The following is a 9,782-nucleotide window of genomic DNA, read 5'->3' as shown; positions in this document are numbered from 1 at the left end:
GTCATTTGCCAATACGCTCCTGCCGTCTGCTTCGGTAACGTGACGTCGTTCCCCTTCCCCCCCCAAATCCCAACCCATGCCCCTGAGGGTGGCAGGGCAGCAGCCTACCAAAGAGATGTGCTGCAGAATTCGAGGCTACCTGGGTGAGTCAGACAGGCGGCAGCTGACGTAAGGAGTTGAGAAGTGGCTAGGGAAAAAAAAGAAAAGAAAAAGAAAGAAAGAAAGAAAGAAAGAAAGAAAGAAAGAAAGAAAGAAAGAGAGGGTCCACTGATGATGCCGGAATGAAGTCTGAGCAAGTCACGGGACGTGACCGGAAGCTACAGCAGAGACCTCGGAATCAAGGAAACATGCTCTCTGGTGAATGGAGTCGTCTTTCACGGACGCTCGGTACCAGGTCTGAGAGGCCTTACGCCTGTTTCCTGCCAGAATCGGATCAGATGTATGTATCCTTTATCACATCAGACGGACAGTGCCAGCCTGTCATTCTGGTGAGCATCCTAATAAAGAAATATCTTCAAACTCCACCGCACCCCCCCTCCAAAAAATAAAGGAAACCAACAACCATGCATTGGCTCCAAAGGCGTAGATGTCGCCCCAGCCGCCCCCCCCCCCCGCCGCCCCTCCGCCCCGCCGCCCCGCGTCCTCTAAAAACTCAATCTATGTGTTCCCCACTCCCACTGTCAGGCTCCCGTGGTGGCCCAATGGCTCGGGTGATTTTTGCTCCTTACAGGGGGGCGGCGGGATGAGGAGGGGGGGCGGCGATGGCGTTGGAGGCACCCGGGATGATGGCAGAGGAGTTGACCACTCCATCCACAGGAGTGTTGCAGAAACGGGGGGGGGGTGCGGGGGCCGCGGGGGAGGCTGAGGCGCAGAGGCGGCCAGGCAGTCCCCGCCCCCGCCAGGACTGAGACAGATTTAAAGGTTTTTATTTTATTCCTTTTTTTTTTTTAAGGATTTCTTTATTTACTCCTGAGAGACACAGAGAGAGGCAGACAGAGACACAGGCAGAGGGAGAAGCAGGCTCCACGCAGGCAGGGAACCGGATGCGGGCACAGGACCCCAGGGTATCCCTTCCACCTCCCCAAACCCCCGCCCCCCCCGCATCACACCCTGAGAGGAAGGCAGCCGCCCAACCACTGAGCCACCCAGGTGTCCACCCGTCCCTCTTGTCCCTCTTTTCCTTTCTCTATCCGTCAACCTTCCAGCCTTCCGCCTCCAACGCCGCCTGTTCCTTCATGTCGGCTTCCTCCTGGAAAACAGGCCTTGTCCGTGGTTGCCTTTCAGCCCTCTGAGAGAGGTGGAGACGCAGGCAGTGGGTTGGGCATCGGTTCTGGTGCTCGTGCGTGCGTGCGGACTTCGGATTTCTGGTGTCTGCCTGCCTGGCCTGCTTTCCCCGTCTTCTTCATGATTTGGACTCATGGGAAGTGTGTGTGTGTGTGGGGGGGAGTCGGGTCCTTATTTCTCTGGACCACCTCTTGGGTCCCATCCCACGAGGCATCTTTCTGATGGGGTGACCTGGAAGTCCGAACGTAGGGAATTTTCTTTTCTTTCTTTCTTTCTTTCTTTCTTTCTTTCTTTCTTTCTTTCTTTCTTTCTTCTTTCTTTCTTTCTTTCTTTCTTTCCTTTCTATTTTAACCGGATTTTGAGAGAGAGAGAGAGAGAGAGAGAGAGAGAGAGAAAGGGGCAGAGACCTAGGCAGAGGGAGAAGCAGGCTCCAATGCAAGGAGCTCGATGTGGGCCTGGATCCCCGGATCCTGTGATCACGACGTGCCCCTAAGGCAGATGCTCCACACGGAGCCACCCAAGCGTCCCCGTTTCTGTATTATAAGGGAGACAGACAGGCAACGTGTGTTCAGAGGGACGGAAACAGAGCCCGTGTGCTGAGGTTTCTCGGAGCCCTTTGGACCTTTGGCCGGTGCGAAAGCCAAGGGAGCGGGGCCCAGAAACGTTCAAGGCTGAGAATTCCCTTGCTCAATATTCATTTCGCAGATGCCTGATTGCAAGTGGTATGGTATGGAATGGAATGGAATGGAATGGAATGGAATGGCATGGCATGGCATGGCATGGCATGGCATGGCAAACGTGTCTGTCTGTTTGGGTTACTAGCAGGACCCAGAGAGCCGAAGGTCTCGACCTCAGGGACTTGAAGTTGCAAGTTGGATGCCAGAGATAGAGAGGTAGGCTCAGGCAGGCAGGGCCAGAAAGCTGGCTCGCCCGCCCGGGGAGTCCAGGTGTGAGGCATATGGGATCGCAGGGCAGCTGGGACACAGCCTGGTCCGGATCCACCCAGGTCCAGTAGCGTTTCCCGACTCAGGAAAACGTCGGGCGCCCAAGCGGGGCCTTCCTTAGGGATGTTTCGCTCCCCCTCCCCCTCCCCGGGACGGGGACATCTGCACCGCTAGGGGGCGCACCGGCCGCCGCCGGCGGCGGCAGCGTCTTCCGAACTACCCATGCCGCCCCGGTTCCGGTTCCGGTTCCGGTTCCAGCCCCCGGGAAGGGCGCACTTGGAAACGTCATCCGAGGCGTCCTGGAGCCCTCACCCCCAAAGATCCGGGACACCGGACGGCGGGCGTCGTTCCCGATCGGTTGTAGAAATGTCCGCAAGGGGATCCCTGGGTGGCTCAGCGGTTTAGCGCCTGCTTTTGGCCCAGAGCGCGATCCTGGAGTCCCGGGATCGAGTCCTACATCGGGGGTTCCTGCAGGGAGCCCGCTTCTCCCTCTGCCTGTGTCTCTTCCTGTGTGTGTGTGTGTGTGTGTGTGTATGTATGTCTCATGAATTGTGAATTAAAATTTAAAAAAAAGAGGAAGGAAAAAAGAAACAAACAAACCTGAAACACGTTTACTAACACACCCAGGTATCGGCAGGTTTCCTGAATCAGACAAAAGAGAAACACAAAAACTGAGGTGGGGGGAGGGGGGGAAGGAAGAAAAGGGCAAGGGGTGGAGGAGGAAAACACAACACCACCGAACAAAAAAAACCACCTTGGGTGTCTCATTGACTCACACTCTAGTATTTTACCTTCTGTTGGAAAGACAGATGCCAGGTATCCGGTGAACTGAACCCAATTTATCAATTAAGCTAGTTACACCTTCAAAGTTCCAGGTCACCAAAGAGTTGGGAAGGTATTGTAAAAGTTTAACCTATAGACCTTTTTTCATCTTTTTCTTTCTTTCTTTCTCTCTCTCTTTCTTTCTTTCTTTCTTTCTTTCTTTCTTTCTTTCTTTCTTTCTTTCTTTCTTTTACCTGCTTGCTCGTAACAAGGAAAAGTACACGAGACAGACAAAATCGATCATTTGGAGTAGTTTCCGTGGACAAATCCTCAGAGGCACAACTTAACTAATCCGTTGAGTTTACAGCAAAAGTTGAGTACGCCCGTCCCTCGGGGCCTGGACCCTCGGGCATCCATCCGGGTCGGTCCCGGTGGAACAAGGGGATAAGTAGTTCTCCTTTTCTTTGCTGTGCCTGTGGGGTCTAGCAAGACACCACAGTGTCTTGTTTCTTTGTAATGAGGTGGCGGAGGGGTGTATCTCGATCACCACCATTCCAGGGCCCACAAACTGTGACGGGAGCACAGCGCATCCCACCGCCCACCCCAACCCCAAGGTCGGCGGGGGTGGGGGTGGGTGGGGGCAAAGCTGGTCATCGGTATGAAGTGTGACGGTGATAGCTCCCAGGACACGTCTTTTTACAGGAAACCCACAGGGACCGCGGATACGCAGAGATGACTGAGGCCGATGTAAATCCGAAGGCCTACCCCGTGGCAGATGCCCACCTCACCAAGAAACTCCTGGACGCTTGTTCAGCAGTCCTGTAACTACAAGCAGCTTCGGAAAGGAGCTCACGGAGCCACCAAAACCCTCCACGGAGGCATCCCTGAGTTCATCCTGATGGCTGGCTGCAGACGCCGAGCCCCTGGAGGTCATCCCGCACCTTCCGCTGCCTGCCGCGCCGCGCCGCGTGAAGAGAAGAACGTGCCCTACGTGTGTTCGTGCGCTCCAAGCAGGCCCTCGGGCGGGCCTGCGGGGTGTCCGGGTGTCCTAGTGTCATTTGCCAATACGCTCCTGCCGTCTGCTTCGGTAACGTGACGTCGTTCCCCTCCCCCCCCCAAATCCCAACCCATGCCCCTGAGGGTGGCAGGGCAGCAGCCTACCAAAGAGATGTGCTGCAGAATTCGAGGCTACCTGGGTGAGTCAGACAGGCGGCAGCTGACGTAAGGAGTTGAGAAGTGGCTAGGGAAAAAAAAGAAAAGAAAAAGAAAGAAAGAAAGAAAGAAAGAAAGAAAGAAAGAAAGAGAGGGTCCACTGATGATGCCGGAATGAAGTCTGAGCAAGTCACGGGACGTGACCGGAAGCTACAGCAGAGACCTCGGAATCAAGGAAACATGCTCTCTGGTGAATGGAGTCGTCTTTCACGGACGCTCGGTAACAGGTCTGAGAGGCCTTACGCCTGTTTCCTGCCAGAATCGGATCAGATGTATGTATCCTTTATCACATCAGACGGACAGTGCCAGCCTGTCATTCTGGTGAGCATCCTAATAAAGAAATATCTTCAAACTCCACCGCACCCCCCCTCCAAAAAATAAAGGAAACCAACAACCATGCATTGGCTCCAAAGGCGTAGATGTCGCCCCAGCCGCCCCCCCCCCCGCCGCCCCTCCGCCCCGCCGCCCCGCGTCCTCTAAAAACTCAATCTATGTGTTCCCCACTCCCACTGTCAGGCTCCCGTGGTGGCCCAATGGCTCGGGTGATTTTTGCTCCTTACAGGGGGGCGGCGGGATGAGGAGGGGGGGCGGCGATGGCGTTGGAGGCACCCGGGATGATGGCAGAGGAGTTGACCACTCCATCCACAGGAGTGTTGCAGAAACGGGGGGGGGTGCGGGGGCCGCGGGGGAGGCTGAGGCGCAGAGGCGGCAAGGCAGTCCCCGCCCCCGCCAGGACTGAGACAGATTTAAAGGTTTTTATTTTATTCCTTTTTTTTTTTTTAAGGATTTCTTTATTTACTCCTGAGAGACACAGAGAGAGGCAGACAGAGACACAGGCAGAGGGAGAAGCAGGCTCCACGCAGGCAGGGAACCGGATGCGGGCACAGGACCCCAGGGTATCCCTTCCACCTCCCCAACCCCCCGCCCCCCCGCATCACACCCTGAGAGGAAGGCAGCCGCCCAACCACTGAGCCACCCAGGTGTCCACCCGTCCCTCTTGTCCCTCTTTTCCTTTCTCTATCCGTCAACCTTCCAGCCTTCCGCCTCCAACGCCGCCTGTTCCTTCATGTCGGCTTCCTCCTGGAAAACAGGCCTTGTCCGTGGTTGTCTTTCAGCCCTCTGAGAGAGGTGGAGACGCAGGCAGTGGGTTGGGCATCGGTTCTGGTGCTCGTGCGTGCGTGCGTGCGTGCGGACTTCGGATTTCTGGTGTCTGCCTGCCTGGCCTGCTTTCCCCGTCTTCTTCATGATTTGGACTCATGGGAAGTGTGTGTGTGTGGGGGGGAGTCGGGTCCTTATTTCTCTGGACCACCTCTTGGGTCCCATCCCACGAGGCATCTTTCTGATGGGGTGACCTGGAAGTCCGAACGTAGGGAATTTTCTTTTCTTTCTTTCTTTCTTTCTTTCTTTCTTTCTTTCTTTCTTTCTTTCTTCTTTCTTTCTTTCTTTCTTTCCTTTCTATTTTTACCGGATTTTGAGAGAGAGAGAGAGAGAGAGAGAGAGAGAGAGAGAGAGAGAGAGAGAGAAAGGGGCAGAGACCTAGGCAGAGGGAGAAGCAGGCTCCAATGCAAGGAGCTCGATGTGGGCCTGGATCCCCGGATCCTGTGATCACGACGTGCCCCTAAGGCAGATGCTCCACACGGAGCCACCCAAGCGTCCCCGTTTCTGTATTATAAGGGAGACAGACAGGCAACGTGTGTTCAGAGGGACGGAAACAGAGCCTGTGTGCTGAGGTTTCTCGGAGCCCTTTGGACCTTTGGCCGGTGCGAAAGCCAAGGGAGCGGGGCCCAGAAACGTTCAAGGCTGAGAATTCCCTTGCTCAATATTCATTTCGCAGATGCCTGATTGCAAGTGGTATGGTAAGGAATGGAATGGAATGGAATGGAATGGCATGGCATGGCATGGCATGGCATGGCATGGCATGGCATGGCAAACGTGTCTGTCTGTTTGGGTTACTAGCAGGACCCAGAGAGCCGAAGGTCTCGACCTCAGGGACTTGAAGTTGCAAGTTGGATGCCAGAGATAGAGAGGTAGGCTCAGGCAGGCAGTGCCAGAAAGCTGGCTCGCCCGCCCGGGGAGTCCAGGTGTGAGGCATATGGGATCGCAGGGCAGCTGGGACACAGCCTGGTCCGGATCCACCCAGGTCCAGTAGCGTTTCCCGACTCAGGAAAACGTCGGGCGCCCAAGCGGGGCCTTCCTTAGGGATGTTTCGCTCCCCGTCCCCCTCCCCGGGACGGGGACATCTGCACCGCTAGGGGGCGCACCGGACGCCGGCGGCGGCGGCAGCGTCTTCCGAACTACCCATGCCGCCCCGGTTCCGGTTCCGGTTCCGGTTCCAGCCCCCGGGAAGGGCGCACTTGGAAACGTCATCCGAGGCGTCCTGGAGCCCTCACCCCCAAAGATCCGGGACACCGGACGGCGGGCGTCGTTCCCGATCGGTTGTAGAAATGTCCGCAAGGGGATCCCTGGGTGGCTCAGCGGTTTAGCGCCTGCTTTTAGCCCAGAGCGCGATCCTGGAGTCCCGGGATCGAGTCCTACATCGGGGGTTCCTGCAGGGAGCCCGCTTCTCCCTCTGCCTGTGTCTCTTCCTGTGTGTGTGTGTGTGTGTGTGTGTGTATGTATGTCTCATGAATTGTGAATTAAAATTTAAAAAAAAGAGGAAGGAAAAAAGAAACAAACAAACCTGAAACACGTTTACTAACACACCCAGGTATCGGCAGGTTTCCTGAATCAGACAAAAGAGAAACACAAAAACTGAGGTGGGGGGAGGGGGGGAAGGAAGAAAAGGGCAAGGGGTGGAGGAGGAAAACACAACACCACCGAACAAAAAAAAACACCTTGGGTGTCTCATTGACTCACACTCTAGTATTTTACCTTCTGTTGGAAAGACAGATGCCAGGTATCCGGTGAACTGAACCCAATTTATCAATTAAGCTAGTTACACCTTCAAAGTTCCAGGTCACCAAAGAGTTGGGAAGGTATTGTAAAAGTTTAACCTATAGACCTTTTTCCATCTTTTTCTTTCTTTCTTTCTCTCTTTCTTTCTTTCTTTCTTTCTTTCTTTCTTTCTTTCTTTCTTTCTTTCTTTTACCTGCTTGCTCGTAACAAGGAAAAGTACACGAGACAGACAAAATCGATCATTTGGAGTAGTTTCCGTGGACAAATCCTCAGAGGCACAACTTAACTAATCCGTTGAGTTTACAGCAAAAGTTGAGTACGCCCGTCCCTCGGGGCCTGGACCCTCGGGCATCCATCCGGGTCGGTCCCGGTGGAACAAGGGGATAAGTAGTTCTCCTTTTCTTTGCTGTGCCTGTGGGGTCTAGCAAGACACCACAGTGTCTTGTTTCTTTGTAATGAGGTGGCGGAGGGGTGTATCTCGATCACCACCATTCCAGGGCCCACAAACTGTGACGGGAGCACAGCGCATCCCACCGCCCACCCCAACCCCAAGGTCGGCGGGGGTGGGGGTGGGTGGGGGCAAAGCTGGTCATCCGTATGAAGTGTGACGGTGATAGCTCCCAGGACACGTCTTTTGACAGGAAACCCACAGGGACCGCGGATACGCAGAGATGACTGAGGCCGATGTAAATCCGAAGGCCTACCCCGTGGCAGATGCCCACCTCACCAAGAAACTCCTGGACGCTTGTTCAGCAGTCCTGTAACTACAAGCAGCTTCGGAAAGGAGCTCACGGAGCCACCAAAACCCTCCACGGAGGCATCCCTGAGTTCATCCTGAAGGCTGGCTGCAGACGCCGAGCCCCTGGAGGTCATCCCGCACCTTCCGCTGCCTGCCGCGCCGCGCCGCGTGAAGAGAAGAACGTGCCCTACGTGTGTTCGTGCGCTCCAAGCAGGCCCTCGGGCGGGCCTGCGGGGTGTCCGGGTGTCCTAGTGTCATTTGCCAATACGCTCCTGCCGTCTGCTTCGGTAACGTGACGTCGTTCCCCTTCCCCCCCCAAATCCCAACCCATGCCCCTGAGGGTGGCAGGGCAGCAGCCTACCAAAGAGATGTGCTGCAGAATTCGAGGCTACCTGGGTGAGTCAGACAGGCGGCAGCTGACGTAAGGAGTTGAGAAGTGGCTAGGGAAAAAAAAGAAAAGAAAAAGAAAGAAAGAAAGAAAGAAAGAAAGAAAGAAAGAAAGAAAGAGAGGGTCCACTGATGATGCCGGAATGAAGTCTGAGCAAGTCACGGGACGTGACCGGAAGCTACAGCAGAGACCTCGGAATCAAGGAAACATGCTCTCTGGTGAATGGAGTCGTCTTTCACGGACGCTCGGTACCAGGTCTGAGAGGCCTTACGCCTGTTTCCTGCCAGAATCGGATCAGATGTATGTATCCTTTATCACATCAGACGGACAGTGCCAGCCTGTCATTCTGGTGAGCATCCTAATAAAGAAATATCTTCAAACTCCACCGCACCCCCCCTCCAAAAAATAAAGGAAACCAACAACCATGCATTGGCTCCAAAGGCGTAGATGTCGCCCCAGCCGCCCCCCCCCCCCGCCGCCCCTCCGCCCCGCCGCCCCGCGTCCTCTAAAAACTCAATCTATGTGTTCCCCACTCCCACTGTCAGGCTCCCGTGGTGGCCCAATGGCTCGGGTGATTTTTGCTCCTTACAGGGGGGCGGCGGGATGAGGAGGGGGGGCGGCGATGGCGTTGGAGGCACCCGGGATGATGGCAGAGGAGTTGACCACTCCATCCACAGGAGTGTTGCAGAAACGGGGGGGGGGTGCGGGGGCCGCGGGGGAGGCTGAGGCGCAGAGGCGGCCAGGCAGTCCCCGCCCCCGCCAGGACTGAGACAGATTTAAAGGTTTTTATTTTATTCCTTTTTTTTTTTTAAGGATTTCTTTATTTACTCCTGAGAGACACAGAGAGAGGCAGACAGAGACACAGGCAGAGGGAGAAGCAGGCTCCACGCAGGCAGGGAACCGGATGCGGGCACAGGACCCCAGGGTATCCCTTCCACCTCCCCAACCCCCCGCCCCCCCCGCATCACACCCTGAGAGGAAGGCAGCCGCCCAACCACTGAGCCACCCAGGTGTCCACCCGTCCCTCTTGTCCCTCTTTTCCTTTCTCTATCCGTCAACCTTCCAGCCTTCCGCCTCCAACGCCGCCTGTTCCTTCATGTCGGCTTCCTCCTGGAAAACAGGCCTTGTCCGTGGTTGCCTTTCAGCCCTCTGAGAGAGGTGGAGACGCAGGCAGTGGGTTGGGCATCGGTTCTGGTGCTCGTGCGTGCGTGCGTGCGTGCGGACTTCGGATTTCTGGTGTCTGCCTGCCTGGCCTGCTTTCCCCGTCTTCTTCATGATTTGGACTCATGGGAAGTGTGTGTGTGTGGGGGGGGGAGTCGGGTCCTTATTTCTCTGGACCACCTCTTGGGTCCCATCCCACGAGGCATCTTTCTGATGGGGTGACCTGGAAGTCCGAACGTAGGGAATTTTCTTTTCTTTCTTTCTTTCTTTCTTTCTTTCTTTCTTTCTTTCTTTCTTCTTTCTTTCTTTCTTTCTTTCCTTTCTATTTTTACCGGATTTTGAGAGAGAGAGAGAGAGAGAGAGAAAGGGGCAGAGACCTAGGCAGAGGGAGAAGCAG

Source organism: Vulpes vulpes, chromosome 8 (genome assembly GCF_048418805.1).
Source record: "Vulpes vulpes isolate BD-2025 chromosome 8, VulVul3, whole genome shotgun sequence".
Classification (NCBI taxonomy): domain Eukaryota; kingdom Metazoa; phylum Chordata; class Mammalia; order Carnivora; family Canidae; genus Vulpes; species Vulpes vulpes.
This window is presented reverse-complemented; position numbering follows the sequence as displayed.